This window comes from Amblyomma americanum, chromosome 2 (assembly GCF_052857255.1).
Source record: "Amblyomma americanum isolate KBUSLIRL-KWMA chromosome 2, ASM5285725v1, whole genome shotgun sequence".
NCBI classification, from domain to species: Eukaryota; Metazoa; Arthropoda; class Arachnida; order Ixodida; family Ixodidae; genus Amblyomma; species Amblyomma americanum.
Genome location: NC_135498.1, coordinates 37818973 through 37838019, shown reverse-complemented (window position 1 = coordinate 37838019; position 19047 = coordinate 37818973). Strand labels below are relative to the sequence as shown.

General features: G+C 44.3%; 1 pseudogene across 1 annotated transcript in view; it reads left to right on the top strand.

Annotated features, from left to right (window-relative positions):
• The window catches only part of LOC144119630 (uncharacterized), a 53281-nt pseudogene that overhangs the window by 4743 nt on the left and 29491 nt on the right, over nt 1-19047 (top strand). Inside the window, exons 4-14 of the transcript XR_013312399.1 lie at nt 1459-1555; nt 5001-5120; nt 6292-6380; nt 6997-7142; nt 8102-8217; nt 9065-9152; nt 10099-10256; nt 14027-14115; nt 15797-15934; nt 17623-17785; nt 18269-18369. The product of XR_013312399.1 is annotated as an uncharacterized LOC144119630 (transcript). The remainder of the gene's footprint in view (nt 1-1458; nt 1556-5000; nt 5121-6291; nt 6381-6996; nt 7143-8101; nt 8218-9064; nt 9153-10098; nt 10257-14026; nt 14116-15796; nt 15935-17622; nt 17786-18268; nt 18370-19047) is intronic.

Sequence of the window (19047 nt, the reverse complement as noted above, 5' to 3'; positions counted from 1 at the left end):
TTGGAAAACATCTGATTTTATCATTTTGCCTATTATATTTTTGTTCAGAAACTTCTGCTTCTGTATTACAGTGTTTCAAGTTAAAATATGTTCCTGCCTTTATAGGTGTGTTTTTATTACTAAGTGTTTACCTTTTTTTATTGAAATCCTTTAACTAACAATTTTGTATTTTCTTGATCACACTTTTCCCAATTAAATTTTTCAAGCCGCTAGCGCAGTTAGATAATTTTGTAAATGGCACATGCACTACCCATTTAATATGGGGATCCGAAAACTCATTGCGGTTGAATATACCTTAATTTGACTGCTTCATTTCTAATATTGTCGTCTAGGCGCTGAAAGACTTAAAAAGGTAAATTGTGTTTTCTTTACTGTTTCTGGAGCAGCAGAACGAGCTGAAGAAAATAGTAGCCTAATCTTGAGCCATATGGAAAACTAAAGCTTTATACAACCATTAAAATGTTGCTGGTTTAATGAACGTAACAAATTTTGCACCTTCTCGAAGGTGGCCTTCTATGTAGCCTTGAAAGCCATACGCATGACTAAGGACGCCCGTAACCACTGGAATTTTTCCGTTCTGAAGCATGAAATCAGGCATAATCGATCCATTCCATTGAAGGAAAGTATAAAAAATATAGAAATGAGTGGTCTGTCACCCCTCACAAGTTGGAAGGTTTTGTTTGCCGCTTCATCAACCATGTAGGTTGATGAGTGGCTGCTTGTTCGACCCCTATTGTATCCGTGTGACCATTACTCGAAATGCTGAAAATTATGATTTTAGCAAAATTTAATCGAAATGCTGTGAATTTCAAGTATCTGTCGCGTCAGACCCGATGACCAACGAGGTTTAAAGGTTTTGCGTCTTGTTGGTTGCTGGGGCGGCCGATTGAAATGTCCCGCATGATTACACACATGACAGTGGCAATTTGCACAACGAAAAAGCACGTTTTTTTTTTGGCTTTTCGGAAAAACATTTATACACTGCAGATAATTACCTCCTAATATATTCTTCTTGCTTCCTATCTGATCACAGTGAATGGCGGTATTTTTTTGAAGAGGGCATTTGATGCGGTCAGCTTGATTAAATGATAAATGACACCGACTCACTTCACTCAGCGCGTCGTCCCCTCCACGATACCACCAGGCAGCCATCTTTTACTTGCAAGATGTAGCTTCAACGTCCGCGCCAAAAATATGATGCTGAGTTAGCTTACGATAACGCAATGTGAATGCGGAAAAAAAGAACCTGGGGAAAATTTGCTACCTTGCTATCTTGTTGTGGTGAGAGTTGGACGACGTGAATAACAGTGCTTTTTTCGCATGAGCACTCAAGCTGGTTGTTGCGACTAACACAATGTAGTCCATTATCACCCAGTACTAACCTCCATAGCAATAGTTAGCGCTAAGAAATACTTTTTGTTTTTCATTCAAGACAAACCAAGTTTTGTTTTTTCACAGTTCCTATCAAGGCACCACGCCAACACTGGTAGTGGCAGACCCAGAGATGCTGCAGGACATTTTCGCAACGCAGTTCAAGAAGTTCTCCGACAGATCGGTAAGTGTAACGGGGAAAAAGCTGGAGGCCAGGCCTAAGTTTGCACATGCAAGAGTTGTGTGCCGTTTAATATACATGCCTTTTTATCGAATTAAAGCGGAACTGTATAAAAAAGCGTCCCATGTCAGCCCTCGCGTGTCTAGCTATTCCTTATTAGTTTACAAACAAGGCTGTCAATGCTGGGAAGAAATGTAAACCTGTAACATTTATATTATACTACGACATGCCTCCAACTAAAACATTTTAATTTGATACCCAACGTTTCGATGCCGGCTGGGGCTCCTTCTTCAGGGGTGACGGAGGGGGCTGTGCCTAGCTTCTGTAAGTATATATACATGGCGGGAAGGGCGTCAGGAATAAGGAAGGGCGTCAGGCAAGGAGACACGATCTCGCCAATGCTGTTCACCGCACGTTTACAGGAGGTATTTCGAGGCCTGAATTGGGAACAGTTGGGAATAAGAATAAATGGAGAATACCTAAATAATCTGCGATTTGCTGATGACATTGCCTTGCTGAGTCACTCAGGAGGTGAACTGCAAATCATGATCAATGAGTTAGACAGGCAGAGCAGATCGATGGGTCTAAAAATTAACATGCAGAAAACCAAAGTAATGTTCAACAGCCTAGCAAGAGAAAAACAGTTCACAATTGGCAGCGAGAGCCTAGAAATTGTGACGGAATACGTCTACTTAGGGCAGGTAGTGACAGCTGATCCGGATCATGAGAGGGAGATAACTAGAAGGATAAGAATGGGGTGGAGCGCATATGGCAAATTCTCGCAGATCATGAGTGGCAGTTTACCAATTTCCCTCAAGAGGAAAGTGTACAACAGCATAATCTTACCGGTACTCACCTACGGGGCAGAAACGTGGAGGCTAACGAAAAGAGTTCAGCTTAAGTTAAGGACAACGCAGCGAGCCATGGAAAGAAAAATGATAGGTGTAACGTTAAGAGATCGGAAGCGGGCAGAGTGTGTGAGGGAACAAACACGGGTTAATGACATCCTAGTCGAAATCAAGAGAAAGAAATGGGCTTGGGCAGGGCATGTAATGCGAAGGCAAGATAACCGCTGGTCCTTAAGGGTAACGGAGTGGATTCCAAGAGAAAGTAAGCGTAGCAGGGGGCGGCAGAAGGTTAGGTGGACGGATGAGATTAAGAAGTTTGCAGGCAAAGGGTGGATACAGCTGGCAATGGATAGGGTTAATTGGAGAGACATGGGAGAGGCATTTCCCTGCAATGGGTGTAGTAAGGCTGATGATGATGATGATGATGATGACATGGCGGGGCAGGAAGGAGCCGAAAGAAGGAATGCGGCGATGTGAAGGGTGCAGGAGGGGGGGGGGGGGGGGGTTGAACACTGGAGGCTGAGGCCTTGGGCTGATAATTGCTGGCTCCTTTTCTTCTTCTGTGCGCTGCAGAGAGAAGTCCCTTCGTTGTGCAGTTGGCAGGTTTTCATTTGCGCGGTTGACATTGTTTGGGGTCGTTTGAGGGTGGTGGTTTTTTCGAACTAGGATTAAGAACGTTCGGTTTCCGGATTGCGCTCTGTTGCGAAGTTACGGGCATCGTTTTTGCGTTGCCCAATTATTTCCTTTAGGCTTTTGGTCTCGTCGATGTACTTTGCGTCGCAGTCTGTGCAAAGAATTTTGTAAATAATTTTATGGGCTCTTTCTCCCCGTAACTGATCTTTGGGAACAGCTAGGCAAAATCGTCGCAGTGCTTGTAGGCTTGCGCACTACTTGGCGGCCAGTGCGTGACATAATTTCATGATTTTCTTGGAAAAACAAAGAACTACGTCAAGTAATATTCTGCTTGAATAAAAAAAAATATGGTATAGTAAGGTGCAAAAGCATGTGTTTAGCCTGGTAGCTCATGGTATTGCTTTGCTGGGTCGTCGGCACGTCTGTCGACGATATTAGACTCAGGTTAAGCTCTGATCGAAGTTACACTGATCTGATCTGTTCGCGCCGCTGATGGAAGTTGATGAAGACGACGAAGTGCAATGCACAACGCGAGAGTGTGTTGCTGTTCAGCACGAGGCATTACAGGCTACGGCGCATGCTGGACCGCAAAGCTGAACCTGTTGTTCCCGCCAGAAGCCATTTCAGGCGAATGATGCTCGAACTCAGGAATATTTATGATGAGAGGGACTTTCTACTGACAGGTTTCTGCTGTTGATGCGGTGTCTTTGCCGCACGTTTAGCTTTGTTGTTTCCTTTCTAGCTAGTGCAGTGCCGCCACTGGCTGCGTGCTTTGTAAACAATCTGAATATATCGCCTTCCTGCACGCTCATAACCTCGTGGAGTAAATACCATGTTGGGGAAAAAATGTGGCGATAGGCGTAGTGCTCTCGAGAAGTGGCCAGCGAAGCTGATCTGTTCGCACCACCTTGAGTTCGAATCCCTGTCCCCGCATTATTCATTTTATTAATTTATTCAAGATCAAGGTCAAAGTTAAGGCTTCAGCAGTGAATCGGCTTCTGCAAATTTAGTCGTGAAGTAGAGCTTTCGCTCTAAAAGAAAATCGCTGGTGTAATTAGTGCAGCGACGTGTTATAGCAGCAATAGGCTTTTGTAGTTGTAATCACAGTATGGACAAACCAACATTGAGGTTCTAATCGCGTTACAGTTGGTAGAAAACGAGGGCACTAGCATAATCTCCCGACTTAGCATTCAGGTATGCAATTGGAGAGCCGGTGATACTCATAAGGGTACCGATTATAAGTGTCTCAAATGAATCCTGCCGATTTTATTGATCTGGTACTTTAACTTTTGACAAGTAGCCTTGTCATACATAACTGGAAAGAAATGTGTTGTGAGCAGTCCTCTCTATTCCTCCGACTTGGTGAGGGTGCCAAAAATGGTTTAAGCTCGCGTGACTGTCTGCGACAGGAGTAAATCGTGCTACAGGATAAGGAGCGACCAGAGGCCTGCCATTGGAACTAAATCCTGCGCTAAAAGATTAAATGCGACTTTGTTGCGGCCTGAACTTGCAGCAAAGCGCTGTCTTCTCGCCTGCATCAAAATATAGGGTAGATATGCGCATGCTTGTGCGCTGCTCAGTACGATGCCTATGTTGGCTACGGTAGTCCAATCTGCGCGTCCTTGCCCGGAAGAGGGCTGAATGACGCTAGGAAATAAGTTATCTCGACACAGAGGCGATGGCTGTTGGCTTCCGCTTTATAAAAGCACTAGGCCATCTAGAATACCGATGCCTTCGCTGAACCAGCTCTATGCGCTCCCTTAGGCAGAGAAAAAGCACATATGGAGCCGGCCCGTAAGCCTACCTGAATGAATGCGGTGCATGTCGCGGCTGTGGTGCCAAGGATGTAATAAAGACCAGTAAGAAACGCTTGACAAGCAAAGGCGAAGATTAAGAAGCAGCAGCTGTGCACTGTTTTTTGAGGTATCTTAATTTGTCCTTCCTTACTGTCTTTAATACCACTGCAGACGTTTCAATTTGTTGGAAGTGACGTTTGGCGGAAGGAACTCCTCAACCTGTCCGGTGACGAGTGGAAAAAAGCCAGGACCGTTTTCACTCGGGCAGTCACCACGGCGAGGCTAAGAACGGTAAGAAGTTATGTGAGGTGCAGCTCTCTGGTATTCCTGTCTTGAAATGCAAAGCCGACCACATCGGGATGCCCTTGGCCCTACGCTACATAGAGTTATTAATAATAATAATAATAATAATAATAATAATAATAATAATAATAATAATAATAATAATAATAATAATAATAATAATAATAATAATAATAATAAAAATAATAATAATAATAATTGGTTTTTTGGGGAAAGGAAATGGCGCAGTATCTGTCTCATATATCGTTGGACACATTAACCGCACCGTAAGGGAAGGGATAAAGGAGGGAGTGAAAGAAAAAGGAAGAACAAGGTGCCGTAGTGGAGGGCTCCGGAATAATTTCGACCACCTGGGGATCTTTAATGTGCCCTGACATCGCACAGCACACGGGCGCCTTAGCGTTTTTCCCCCATAAAAACGCAGCCGCCGCGGTCGGGTTCGAACCCGGGAACTTCGGATCAGTAGTCGAGCGCCCTACCCACTGAGCCACCGCGGCGGGTACATACATAGAGTTCAGAGATTTACTTTTTGTAATGTTAGTTCATTGCTTTTTTGTTTACTGGCATGTGCAATTTTGAACAGCGCAGATGTGTCGCATGTGAACAGGCTTTATGGCCACAGCAAGTTGAACGTAGCCGTACCATAAGGAAAAAAAGAGCACCGATTCTATTTATTATATAAACTAGAAGATATACTAACATGGGAAACGAATAGGCTGTATATGATCGCAATAAATTAATTTATTCTTACCGCAAGGAGGAAAATAACACCAGTTGCAGTTATTGATAAAATATAGAATAACATGAAAAATAATTAAGGTTCAAGACATGACGAACCATTGCTTCGGCGACGCATAACTGGAATAAAGCAAGAAGAAATTGAAGTTGGTAATATTAATATAATCTCCAGTCAAGTGGTAGTTTCTCGAGTTGTACGAAAAGGCAACAAATGCGCTAATTTTACTCATTACAGTCACGATAAAATTAAGTAGGCGAACTGCCATGTTAACCTCCGGTATTATAGCTCTCACGCTAAAAATTCTACGCGCACTATTGGTAACTTAGAAACTTTTATTCTTGTCAAGTTCCCAAACCAAGCAGAGGGAAAGACCTTGTTGCGCGTAAATATATTTATTACGTACAAGCCATTCCATTTCAGGTCGTGATCAAGGTCAGAACCACTGCTGAAAGACTGACAACTCGAATCGTCGACGCAGCCACCAAAAACAAGCCTGTAAACATAGCAGAGTGAGTTAATCCAAAGCAAGCGCTCCGGATTTGAGCTTGGGGAGTTTGACTGAATATGCCGCCTAACCAACCCTCTGTACCAAAAACAAAAAAAACATAGCCCATGTCCAAAAACCAGTGATCACTTATACTTCCGTAAGAACGGTTTGTGATTGGACAGCCTTCTGAGTGTAGGCTGCCGAAACGGGTGAACGCATAGGCCTAGCTCATGAAATAACGGTGGTCATCTTGTCTCTCGTGTCATTGGTTGCAGTGGTTAGTTACTGCGCGGGCACTTGCGTTCACGAAAGGGGGAGCTAAAGTTCGGGGGTCATATCTTGTTCTCCTTTCTTTTACAATTATTTCTGCCGTTTTTTTTAATGAATTCTACCTTTCTTTTGTGGGGGGAGGGGGGGGGGTGGGGGGCAGATGCGGTGTCAAAATGATTAAACAACGCATCTCAATAGTGTGTCTCAAAAACGAGACTCTCTGGGGGTGGCCCTAAAGCCAAGAGAATAGGCCACAGAGTTCAGCTCGATTTAGGTTCACACACCAGAAGCAGTTCTTAGACGAACAAGCATAACACCAATGGAAGCGGCTTTGTGTAGTAAAAATAAAAATAAAAATCTTGTTCCAGGCTTGTTCGCCATACGGCACTGGACATTACGGCTGCTTTAAACTACAGCATTGACTTGGACAGCAAGAATGAACCAAACCATGCGTTAATTAAGTGTCTTGAAGGCATATACGTGACTGATGCTGGATGGAAAGCGCTGATGCTTTGTAAGTAGCAGCTTGATTTTTGTGTGCAGAAGTGCATTGACAGTCATTATTCGACGTACTTCTACTTGGGTTTACTTTTCTATAGACATCCCTATTTATACTCGAAATCGAGAACACCCGGGAGATAATCGTGGTGATGAATAAGTAACGTTTCTTGCCGCTGCAGGTGTTAGATGAAAAGGTTGCTTAACAAAAAAAATGGCTCTCCCCATGAGGGTAAAATCAATCGGGCATCGTGAATCGCAAGAAATAACATTTTATTCGAACAAGAAGAAACACCTTATCAAGTTTTGAACTGTATTCTATAAGGACCCATTTGAAATGGACATCCAGTTTACATTTCATTTAGAGCGACGCCAGTGTGAGGGCACCATCATACGAGAGCAGCAAATGGCCAGTCGATGAAATCACAAGGTTGCAGCTTCACACGTTGTCGATAGATTCCGTCACTTGCTGCAAGTATCAGTTAACCATTGGCAGAGTCCTGCAGCCAATATAGACGTACGGTCGCCAATGGGTTAATGATCCGGTCACTTCCCGCTGACGCTTGAAACCCACGACTACCTCACCGAACAAAAGTGATCAATGCTAAAATACCATATGTATCGAAAATGGAAAGCTTATATGGATCCTTGGAGAAAGCGGCCCCAGCAAATAAGTTAGATGGTTCTCCAGAGGGCTTTTCCCTACAGCTGCTGCAAGGTGCTTCTGTGGGATATTTTGTTCCGCGTAATTAATTGCAGTGTGGCTCGCACTCAAGAATTCTGTTTCCGAATTGTGTTTTCAAGAATTCTGTAACTCTTGTTTCCGATGGTACGCTTGTTGTCCTGCAAGGAAAGATCCCATGCACGTAGCGAATGCTCGTGGTACTTACAAATAAGGCGGCGATAAAATCTGTTCGATTGACAACTATTAACGTGAAAGTAATAAAATCCTTCTTTCTCGCGCTGTTTCCGCAGTCCTGATGCCGAATATTTACAAGATGGTGCAACCTGATTACCCAACGAAATCGAGCACAGATGTATTCAAAGCTTACATCTCGCACTTCATAGAAGAAAGGAAGGCCCATAACAAGGTAACTGACCAAAACATTTTGAGTAGTGTATACAATGCTTGATTAGTCATTGAACTTCTCACTGGTTTTCCAGGATGTGAAAAGATACAGAGGACGTCCTAAGCCCTTATGAAAATTTGAAAATAACCTCATTCTGAGGGAATTCTTGCATAAAATAAAGGAAATGACTGGCGATTTCGCGTGGTTAAGCCAAATGTGAATTAGATGCGCTAGCACTTCGGTTTTCACTTCGCCTCGGTTTTCAAGGTCAAGCAGGCTTTAGAGAAACATCGACGAAATCGGACTTAGTCTCCATCTTAAAGGTGTGACGTCACAGCGTTTATGGGTCAGTACCCATATATGCGCAGTGCTGCGGCATCACTGAGCAGTCCCGGCGCCGTAGTGTGGCACTGCCCTGCGGTGGCAAGCGCTGCTCCCGGTGGTGCTTGTGAGACCCAGGTCTCACTGCCCGAGCAACCTCAAGGTCACTGAGAGGCTTCGGAAAGACTAACATTGCCGAAATCTCAGAGTGAGGGTTTTAGTGCTTGAGCAGTAAGAAAAGTGAATGAGAAGAACCGGGTGCTTTAAACGTTACCTGAATGTTCAAGCAGAGCAAATGTTTACAAGAAAGTGCTAATTTCAAGCAAGATTTCGATTTCCGTACAAATTCCACTCTGCAACCTTTTGAATGTCTTTTATCAAACACCGAATGCCCTAAGGACATAATAAAATGAAGTTCTGATTAGACATTTGTTTAGTATTATTATGTAGACGAGAGCTACCTGCGCAAAAGGCCTACTTATGTCATTCTTTGTCAAGGATTTCCCTTTAGGTTGTGTGCTCTGCATTTTTACGCGTCGGCTTTCAGGAAGAAGACGACTTCCTACAAGCATTTATGAATGCGGACTACGACTGGGAGGAAGGTGGAGAGAATGCAGACAATGCCCGAAAGAGAAGTGAGACTTACATATCACGAAACTATCAAAGAACTTCTGGTCCTTAACGGGTGCTTCGTGTGCAGCGGCCGTGAAACTCCTAGTAAAGCATTCGCCATTCAGACCATCAAATTATTCGTTTGTGCACATAATCGGCAGTGACTCACGCTCAGAGGGGTAAAAGGTTGGTCGATTCATTTGTACGCGAATAATGAGGCCGCTTTTATTGGCGCTAGCCTGCAAGATTCAGCTGAAAATTCCGCATTACTTTTTGATGAGTTTTAAGAGCTGAAGTGACGTACTAACATGACCAATTAAGAGTACTAGATTACACTTGTGAGAGTAAGCTCCGACGAGATATGCGATGTGCTCTAAAACCATGCAACATTTAAGCAAACAGCAACGTAGATATCCCCGCTCAAAACTCTGTACACTACCGCTCAAAAGAAGCTCTAATTCGAGTATTCGAGCGATTCCTTTGATATGCCTTTCTGCTGTGATGTATTTGGTCGAGCTACGCGAAATCAGTTCAGCGGAAATACACAGAGCACAAGCGAGCCTTAAATATGCTTCCACGCTGTCGATGATGTTTAAGATGGTTTAGGTTTTGGTTTAGAGGGTTTAACGTCCAACGGTGTAGTGGAGGGCAACGCAAATTTAGACCACCTGCAGCTCTTTAACGTGCCCCGACATCGCACAGTTAAAATCCCAGTCGCATGCGGCGCTAACGTTCTTCACATCTGAGGCATATGAATAGGAAATGTTATATTTTTAGATGGCAGTCGTAGATAGCAAATTATTTGGTGAGGCTTGTGCACTGGCTCAGACTTCATACGATAGTAAGTTGCATTTTCACAGACTTTTCTCTGGTTTGACCAGAAGCTGTGTGACCAGGTTGTCGAAGAAAAAGTGCACACTGGCTGTGAAAACATGTCGTTTGTCGATTCTCGACCCAATGTGCTTTCAGAACTGTCGCTGGATGAGATAACTGCTCAGGGTATAGGCTTCTTCGTCGGCGGCGTTGAGAGCACGAGCTCTACCGTTGTTTTCACCACCTACTACTTGGCCCTCAATCCCGACTGCCAAGAAAGAGCGATTGCCGAAGTGGAGAACGCACTTTCCGAGGTACCTGAGAAATTTATGGCTACTTTGTGTGTGATTTTTTTTTTTTGCGGAGGAAGTTATGAGTGAGTAGTGTAGCAGAAGCAAGTTTCGAAGCTGTGAGCAGTGTACACCAGGAAGAAGTGGGCGGGTGAACGGGTAGTTCGTTTTCACGCCTGGACATGAAATATATTACACAAAATCTTAATTAATCTTTTTCTCTTGAAAGTTAACAGCAAAAGTACCGACAACAAACAGTGTTTCATGAGTCTGCAGCGTGAGCAGATAGATCTTCATTCCACGTGCCATGTGAAGTTACTAGTTTTAAAACAGAACATGCAAAATGGCGGAAAACTGCGGTCGTCTACGGTGAACCTAAATATCTGTGATTACACTGTCAAACGTTAACATAACTTCAATCGCGAGGGCAACGGTATTCATACAGTTAACTGCTACCATTCCTTCACGTACTGCAACTGCTGATTTTTCTTTAAAAGGGTTGAGACACCAAAACTTAAGCTAATAAAAAGCTTGTCATGGGCTTCCTATGTAATGCAATCCGTCGGCTATGTGTTAGACACTACAAATGGCTAAAATATATTTTAATTTATCTCCAGATTCCATAAATGCTCTTTCACATGATTGAGACGGATTGCTAGTGTGATAGTTAATGACATATGAGGTTTGGAACAAAATCAGGGAGCACTAGTGACGTCACAACACAGTAATCTGGCATACTCAGAGAGGCGGAGCGTGACGTCCGTGGTCGATGGTCTGATCGGTGGTTACCGTTGCTGAAGCACCAGTATCGGCGGCCAAGCAATACCTTAACTACGATGAGACGCCGATTTGGGTAGCTACCTTATCTGTACATTATCTGATTTACAAATGGGCGAGAAGACTTCATCATTTCTTGTTTTCCCACTTCGGCACTCACCAGCGGTAATGCAAATGGTCGTCGAGTATAGTTTCATATCAGTGGCCTAAAATCGGCAATCGCTTACATTTTAGGACGCATATACAAGGAGTGGGCATCGCCGCTGCTAGGCCATGTGACCAGGTCTGCTGAGCGCTGGATAAAGCAATTTAAAGTCAAGTAGTGGACATGTCGGAGCAAGGACGTACAGAGTAAGAGACGCCTGTCCTAAGCAGTGGCGACAACTCTGTTTTCTCGCATTCATCGGCGTTTTATGCGTAGTTATCTCACTGCGTAAACAATTAAACGTAAAACCGACGTAAAGGAAAAGAGATTGTTTGACATAAGCGGAACGCAGCTTGTATATAATGCCCAACGAACGCTAGGTTGCTATCTATGCACGTGCAGGTATGTTAAGTAAAAGTAGAGCCGAGGTGCTGTCGTCTTCATGGACGCCTTCCCGGTAGAGTTCCGCACTCGCGCGGCAAGTGCTGTTTTGTGCAGTAGTATTATCTTGGATCAGTAATTTCGATAACACATGGACTGTTTGCTAAACTAAAGCAGAAAATAGCGGGCAGCCGACTGCAAAATCAACAGACACGAGACCCGGAGCAATCTAGCGGCGTAGCTATGGGTTCAACGAAGTGAAGGCATTGACAGCAGTTAGCAGGTACGGGGAATGAGGCATCGTGCCGTTGTGACCTGACAAGAGATTGGCCCACTACCCCCTTACAACTGCGCACTCTCAGCGACAACCACGTCCGCCAAGCACATAATATAAATAGAAAGCAGAAACCGCAATGACTAGGAAACTTTCCATTTTTGCCAATATCCAACCAATCCAGACGTCAGCGCGAATTCCGCCTATAGAACCCAAAGGAAATCCAACTGGAGTGCCGACTCGCTGTCTTGGCAACGGTATCCGACAGAAAAGACTACGACCGGCGAAAATAGAGCAGCTTCGTCTCCCCAGTTCCTCACACAATTCGGCCGTCACCGCAGCCTCTCGCGCAACGTGCATGTGCAGATATTATTGATTTTTCCACATCAATTCTCCTCCACATACCAAATGCTCTAAAGTAGTTGGAAATGAAACTAGCTAGAGTTTCCTACAATATCACAAAAGACAAACTTGTCAAATCACTTTAAAATTACTGCCATTAATGAAATTGTTGAGGTACACAGTTCTTGCCCTTTCGACGCGGCCCCTGTAGCGAGCCCACCACACTTCTGCTTCCATTTTTGATGGTGTGGCCACCTTGCACACACGCACTCAATGACTAACCTTGTAGGCCACTTGCGTCCGCTTAGCCTGCAGTTATCTACAATTACAATACCGTCTTTTTATTCCTAATTTGAGTCGACGTGTTCTTTACGGGCCGGTGTCGCGGCGACTGAGCATCTCTGCGGTCTCTACGCTTTCTGGAATGGGGAGTTTTTCAGCGGTGAGGGCGAATTTACGCTGCCTCCTCGCTCGCTATAACTGTGTGGCGTTGTTTGCTGTATCTGAGAGGAACTGTCATTTTCTTACTATAATCTGACGGTGGCACTACCGTCCTTCGTAATAAACGAGCGTTCACTGTCACTGCGGCCGTTATAAGTGGGCTCTATTGCATTCGTGTTTTTCTTCTCACAGTTTTTGATAAAAATACCGCGAACTAAAATTGATCCAGCTGATGTAAAGCTGGCTGCTTCACGTAATGGGATAATGATGTCATTATTTGTTTTTTTTTTACTTTAACGTTCGCATCACACAGCATGAGCGCACGTAACTGGTGGCTTAAGTTTTATCAGCTGGTAACTGGAAGAACTTGACACAGTCCTTCCTTCCCTTGGCTTTTTTCATCATATCGCTGTACAGACTTAGCCGGCATTTCAAAAGGAGCTGATATATAAAGCATCTGTACCTAGGTCGGTACTTGTGTACGTACAGTACTCACGGATTGAAATAGGACGTTCGGAGCGCTAGCCTTGCAGTGCCACGCAGGCATGTGGTAAACCACAGGCCGGCTGATTGGCTACTGGAAGGAACAATTCTGCTTTGTAGATGTTCTCCCTCTCACGCCATACCACAATGCACCACCTTGGTTCCATGAGCGTCTACGGGCGGCGCTCCATGAAGCGACGGCCACGCGCTCCGAATGTCCTATTTCAATCCGTGAGTACTGTACATGTGTACTTTTGGGGCCTACGAGGGCAGGCTTGCTGCTTTTCCATAGTTGTGACGTCATAAGGCAACCCGGCGCTCCGAAACCAAAAGATTAGTCGCTCAGTATATATATTACAGTAATTAAAATATTTATCGCACTTATATGAATCTGAGAGCTTATATATTACGCATTCTGGAGCACTAAGCATCTTTTTAAACCAGGAACGTGCATGCCTACCAACGATATGGTGTCTCCACTCTTTTAAGCGATGTTGCAAATTACGTTCAATGAAAACACTTATTCTGAACTTAACAACCGCTTGGTTTTGTGAAAACGCTGTCTATCTTCTGGTATTGCTCTCAGGAAGTAACCGACCCCTAAATAAAGAAATAAGCGCAAAATTCAGGGTTTGTAAACTGGCGGAAGAGCACTCTCCAGTTCACTATATAATACGGTTGCCCAATTAAGAAAAATAAAGATTAACCAGATTAGAATACAACCGGAGCTCACGCAGCAAATTTTTCACGCTAGTTTTAATCCCCTGAGGCCTGTGTAACTCCGAACAATTTGAGTTTAGCCTTGAATTCTTTATGCCAAAAGACGACGGAGTGCGCAGGTTGTGCGTAAATCAGGTAACGCAACAAATCGAAAAGACAGGAGCTATTATATGAAGATATCGTGGAGTGATTAAAAAGCCCTGTTAACTGTCCACTTTCTCTCTTTTTCAGGGTGACATAACGTACGATGCTCTGCAAAAGATGCCGTACCTCGAGGCTTGCATCAAGGAGGCAATTCGACTCTGCACACCCGACCCTATGTGAGAACAGCATATGTGCCATTGAGCGTTTGTTTATCCATTTCGCTCAATGTGCTGTGTCATGATGGTGCATTCTGTTTCCATGTGTTTAAAGAGCAAGGCGCCTGATGCTACGAAGTGCATCAATGTCTGTGCAAAGAGTCTACCACTCATGCAACGTTCGCTACTGCACCTTTCAAATGCCTTGACAAGAAAATCCGGGCTCTAATAACCGGAGACAGCTAAGTTCTGACAGCTCAGCCCACCCAGCACTTTCGAGATACCACTCTTGGTTACCTGAAAACAATATTCGCAAAACTACTGTTGTCTAGAACACTGTACCATACATATTCTTCCCCTTGTACTGACGACGATGCTTCTGCTGTCCCCGCATGCATTGCGAGATCAGCACTATGAAGGTGCACTGGAATTATGGAATTCAAATTAGCAAACTCAAATAGAAAGGTTTGTATCTTATATTTTTATCATCTTTCAGGATGGGAAGGCGGTTCGGTCACTGTTCAGGGCAGGAAGCTGAAAGCCTATTTTGTAGTTTAAAGTGTCCCAGCTAAATGTAAACAAGCTTTTAAACAACGCAAAGAGCCGTAGCCCCAATCAAACCTACTGATATCTGTTGAGAGTCGCCTGGCGTAATCTGCAGTTTTTTTTTTCGTTGAATAAATTTTCACAAATAATAAAAATAATTAGCTAACTTTTTAATTATTTCCTCCAAGAACAAACTGTCAAAGCAGTTGTAGATTGCCTTGAAGAACAACTGACGGAAATGCTTGAACCAAGCTATCGTTTACGTAAAGTAGTTTACCGGCCTTAAACCATAACTAGCAGAAATAACGTTCCTAGACGCGTTTCGGGGAACAACATCCGATTTCTGCTTGAGTGCTCTTCCCGATGAAGCTTTTCTTGCGCACTGGGGCAGAGATGTGATCCATGCAGTTGGTAACATGATAGCTTTCTTTGAAGTCCAATAAATAAGCTAAGAAATGCGTACCTTGATGGACACAACGCTGCTAGCTGCTTTTCGAGGCGATCTACAACTTCCGTATTGACACTCTGTTCATCAAGTCAATAATTAAAATTTTACTAATTAATTATGTTTGATGATAAAAATAATTATACCGCAGACTAAGCCACGCTGCTCTGAACAACCCTCAGCTGTTTTCACTGCGCTAGGGTGCTCCGTCTTTTTTAAAAGCTTGGTTACACTAAGATTGGACACCATGTAATCAGATATGTCGCGTGATTACAATATCATCCGTTAGATCAGGGCTACTCAGCGCATTTTTTCCTCTTTTTTCTTTTAATTCACTCTGCAATAACATCAGTAACAACAACATAAAAAGTTATCAAGTAAGTTGTCACAAATACTGTTTGGATATTTGATATTGCTCCGAATAATGTATACAATCGTGTACCGCAAGATGATAACACCTGCGCACTAAATTATTTGCGGCTTCGTGCTGATATATTTCTCTGTACACAAAACATAAATGAGAATTTTAAAGTCCTTTAATTGGAAGCGCTCTTAAACGAACACGCATCGTAGGTGCCGCGTCAGCTTTCTCAATCATCCAAGAATCTAAGCTGGCGTTATTTCGCTAGCAATGCTATCCAAGGCCTCCGAGATGGAGAGCTTATGGAGAGCACAAACTTCAACGCCCACTCTTTTCATTTCTTTGCGCAGACTGTTTCGGCTCTGCACTGAAGAAACCACAGTGGCTGGTATCCGTTTCCAGCCCGGAATGTGTATTGAGATCCCTATGCAGGCCATTCACCACGACCCCGAGCACTACACCGATCCGGAGAAGTTCAACCCCGAAAGGTGCGCATGAATGACCTTGAAATGCAAGTACAAATACGGGCTATCGGTCTGTTACCTGCACCTTTATTGGAACCATCCCATTTATCGAATTTAATTGAAAACTTCTGTTCTGTGATTGGAGAATGTCTCTGCCGCGACTATTTAGCCAGACAATGCTGCTTACAAGTGCAGAAATTTCATTGTACCTGCTATTCGATACTGGTATAGGCCGCTCGTGGATATGAGTGTACGCATAGCCACCCCTAGCGTGTTCACTGGAATATAATGCTATCATTAATGCACGCAATGAAATGCAAGTCAACGACACATTCTTTTGGCTGTCGAGTAAAAGCTTTAATTTCAGCTAAAATGTCTGCAAGAAATGATGCTTAAAAAAAGCCCGGAACCACTGCTTAAGCATGGTAAAACAACATGGACAGCGAGTATAGTGCGTCACCCTGAGCACACGTGGTTGTACATGGCTCGTAGCACTCATAAACGGGGCGGGAATTATGCGCTCTATCGTACATAATAGCGCTGTAGCTACTGTGTTGCCGCCATTATGTCCCCATAGAGCAGTCAGGGTGTGGTGCCCCCGAGTGGAAAAGTGTGCAGTATCATAGGAAACGCTGCGACTGCACGCGGCCTGTCTACAGGCGGAGAGTATTTGGGATGAACTCCAGAAGTCATAATTCGAGGCAGAGTGGACAGTTCCATGGCATTTGAAGGCAACTGCAAGAGCTAAGGAGTGTAACTTGTCCAGTCATGTTGGGTCCTTAACAACATCTTTCGGGGAGAACATATCTTTAACGCGCCCCTTTTATGAGAAAGAGTACCTTTTGATTCAAAAGTAGAATCGCTCGCACCACATTAAATTAAACCTATCCAAAAGGCGACGCATAATGGAAGACGATGGCATGAGCGTCACATGTCGTTACTCATTACTGAACTCAGTAGCAAAACATCCGGCAAAGCCGAACTGGCCAATAAGACCCAATAAGTAATTCGAAATCTTCACATGGCGATTCCTTGCACTATCCATACCCGCCGTGGTGGCTCAGTGATTAGGGCGCTCGGCTACTGATCCGGCGTACCCGGGTTCGAACCCGACCGCGACGGCAGGGTTTCGATGGAGGCGAAACGCAAACGCGCCCGTGTGCTGTGTGACGTAAGTGCACGTTAAAGATCCCCAGCTGGTCGAAATTATTCCGGAGCCCTCCACTATGGCACCTCTCTCTTCCTTTCTTCTTTCAGTCTCTCCTTTATCCCTTCCCTTACGGCGCGGTTCAGGTGTTTGCCGATATGTGAGACAGATACTGCGCCATTTCCTTTCCCCAAAAACCAATTTTCAATTTCCATAGCCATGGTCAGTTAAAAATCTCTACTTGCAATCAGGCGCCAAAGTGTAATTGTAGAAAATGTAACTACAGCAGATCGTTTAACAAGTTACTAGTTATTACGATTCACCTGTTTTCTGGCGTCCAGAATCTATGGAATTACAGTGACACGGACGACACGTTGTAAGCCTCAAATAGCCTAATTTTTTTTAATTATTACTGGCGCCCTTTTCTGAAACCCCAGAAAAAATTAGTAAGCATTGGGAGAGATTTGACTTGCAATGGATGCAGCCTGTCTGATGATTGTGATGATGGTGATGACGATGAAGGTTGTGACGACGGTAATGGTAGTGGTTCAACACTATTCGACAGGTTTCTCCCTGAGAACAAGGACAGTGTGCGGCCCTTCACATATCTGCCCTTCGGTGCCGGGCCTCGAAACTGCGCCGGCATGCGGCTGGGAATGGTGCAGGTCAAGGCGACCCTTGTTTCACTGCTCCGGCACGTCAGATTTGAGGCCTGTCCGGAAACGATGGTAAGTGGTGAGCTCTCAGAAAACGAGTTCTGAACATTGCGGATATCACCACAACAGCCAAGGCAGCAAATTGCACAGGCACTTCTATGAATAGTTTACAATCGATGCCGAAGGATGTCATCAACGCGTCTGAATTGCGTTTTTTTCCTGTACGTGGACGCATCCCATTCTAGAGGAGCAGTTGGTTCTAACAGGTGTCTGAAGTTGGATGTCGATTAAGCGCAAATGAAATACACATAATATGTGCATATTATTATAATGTTATTATTATAAGCCTGAAAAAACTATGCAGATCGAGTTAGGGGTGGGTAATAAAAACCCGCAATGCGACAGCAACCTTTGTATGCATGCATTATCTAGCTTTGACTAGCCTCTTTTGAGAAAAGTAACTTTACGTAGTATACTCATGGATGAAGAAAAAAGATGATGCGCATAATTATAAACTACATTACTCCACCTGGTACAATATTTCTTTCTTTACAGATACCCCTGAAGTTCAAGCCATGCCAGTTTGTTCCTGATTTTGACGGCCCACTCCTCCTTCGCGCCATGCTACGCAACCCTGCGACAAATAAAGATGCTCTCTGACCTCACCAACCAACAATTTTCACCCCCAGAAATGAATTAAAAAGATAACTTTTTCTTTTCTGTCATGCTCACAGGAAGTGCAAAAAGCGAAGCTTCCTGCAATAATGACTGATCTCCTCCTGCACTCGCGAAACAAAAACTAATACGCGATCAATGCCCAAGTAGGAGTCGCTGACGACGAGGGGTTCAGACAGTGCGGGCAGGTGGCGTGATCCAGCCCGTCAGTCACCGAGGGACAAACCGCACGACCTCTCCAATCTCCGACACCCGCCACCCGTCGCCTCCAACCCTTTATTCGCCTTTCCTTTCCCACTTTAACTCTCTCTCTCTCCTTCAAGTTCTCTCTCCACCTTGCCACTGGCCAACCAATCGGCTTCGGAAGGATCGACGGACGTACAGGATTTAGACACATGGGGCTCTGATGCTAACGCATTAAAACAAATCGCGCGCCTACGTTACGAAAAGTTCAGTTATTGACCTTTTGGGCATAGGCTGGGCTTCTGGCAGCAAGCTGACGCTGGCCAGTATTGCAATTCGAACTTCAAAAAAACATGGGCTGAAATTTAGTTCCGTTTGAAGCTCCCCAATACCAAATTACCAAATATTCAAGGTGAATTTCCTTTGGGTCCGGTTGACTCCTGATTAAAGACGGATTACTTTGTAGAGCAACGCAT